Source organism: Galeopterus variegatus, unplaced genomic scaffold, assembly GCF_000696425.1.
Source record: "Galeopterus variegatus unplaced genomic scaffold, G_variegatus-3.0.2 Scaffold8391, whole genome shotgun sequence".
Classification (NCBI taxonomy): Eukaryota; Metazoa; Chordata; class Mammalia; order Dermoptera; family Cynocephalidae; genus Galeopterus; species Galeopterus variegatus.
The window spans coordinates 87,235-89,069 of record NW_007734502.1 but is presented as its reverse complement, the minus strand read 5'-3'; the positions used below and the strand labels follow the sequence as shown (position 1 = coordinate 89,069).

At 42.8% G+C, this 1,835-nt stretch overlaps 1 pseudogene; it reads left to right on the top strand.

Moving 5' to 3' along the window:
• The first annotated feature begins 316 nt into the window (after positions 1 to 316).
• On the top strand, positions 317 to 1,271 carry LOC103608397 (annotated as a pseudogene).
• Positions 1,272 to 1,835: the final 564 nt, after the last annotated feature.

Sequence of the window (1,835 nt, the reverse complement as noted above, 5' to 3'; positions counted from 1 at the left end):
TATTTTTCTTAACTAGCTGTTTTGTGTCCACTAACCCATTTCTTGATCCCCCTCCCACTACGCCTTTTCCAGCTCTGGAAACCACAGTTTTGTTCTCTCCCTCTGAAAGGTCAATGTATCCTTATAATTGTTTCCTCCCTCTTTCCCTCCCTCCCTCACTTCCTTCTTTCCTTCCTTCCTTCCCACTTATGAATGAGGACATGCAGTATTTCTCTCTTTGTGCCTGACTTATTTCACTTAACATAATTTTCCCCAAGCTTTTCTGCCCATGGACACTGCTGAGGAAGATCTTTAAAGTCTCTCTTCCACTGCTGTCATGTCTAAGCCAGAGTGTACTAAAGAGACCCAACAGATGTGAAAGCTCTTCATTGGAGCACTGAGCTTTGAAGCAACCCATGAGAGTCTCAGGAGCCATTCTGAGCACTGAGGAATGCTCACAAACTGTGTGGTAATGAGAGACCCAAACACCAAGTGCCCCGGGGCTCTGGGTTTGTGACCTGTGCCACTGTGGAGGAGGTGGATGAAGCCATGAATGCAAGGCACACAGGTGGATGGAAGAGTTGTACAGCCAAAGAGGGCTGTCTCAAGAGAGGATTCTCCAAAACCAGGTGCTCACTTAACTGTGAAAAAGATCTTTGTTGGTGGATTAAAGATGATGCTGAAGAACATTACTTGAGAGATTATTTTGAAAAGTATGGGAAAATTGAAGTGTTTGAAATCATGACTGACTGAGGCAGTGACAAGAAAAGGGGCTTTTATTTTGTGACTGTTGTTGACCATGACTCTGAGGATTAGACTGTCATTGAGAAATACCATCCTGTGAATGCCACAACTGTGAAATAAGGAGAGCCCTGTTGAAGCAAGAGAGGGCTGGTGCTTCATCCAGCCAAGGGTGAAGTGGTTCTGGAAACTTTGGTGGTGTCCATGGAGGTGGTTTTAGTGGGAATGACCACTTTGGTCATGGAGGAAACTTCAGTGGTTGTGGTGGCTTTGGTGGCAATCATGGTGGTGGTGGATATGGCAGCAGTGGGCATGGCTTTAATGGATTTGGTGATGATGAGAGCAATTTTGGAGGTGGTGGAAGCAATAATGATTTCGGCAGTTACAACAATCAATCTTCAAATTTTGGACCCATGAAGGGAGAAAACTCTGGAGGCAGAAACTTTGGCCCCTATGGTGGTGGACTCTAGTACTTTGTCTAACCATGAAACCAAGGTGGCTATGGTGGTCCCAGCAACAGCAGTAGCTATGGCAGGGGAAGGAGGTTTTAATTAGCTTCCAGGAAACAAAGCTTAGCAGGAAAGAAGAGCCAGAGAAGTGACAGGGAAGCTATGGGTTACAACATATTTGTGAACTCAAACAAGCACAGTGGTGTCAGGGCCTAGTGGCTTTGAAGAAGACATGTTTTAGACAATATTCATGTGTATGGGCAAAAAACTCAAGGGCTGTATGTGTGACTAATTGTTTAACAGGTTTAGTTTCTGTTCTGTGGAAAGCGTAAAGCATTACAATTAAGTGTTTTAATGTAGAGGGTTTTTTTGCACCCATGCTGTTGATTGCTAAATGCAATAGTCTGATCATCATGCTGAATAAATGTATCTTTAAAGAAAGAAAGTTTTTCCCCAAGTTCATTCATGTTTCTGCAAATGGCAGAATTTCATCTTTTTTTATGGCTGAATAGTATTCCATTGCATGCATATATATACCACATTTTCCTTATCCAGTTGTCTCTTGATAGACATGTAGGTTGGTTCCATATCTTGGCTATTGTAAATAGAGCTACAATGAACATGATCTTGGCTATTGTAAATAGAGCTACAATGAACATGGGACTG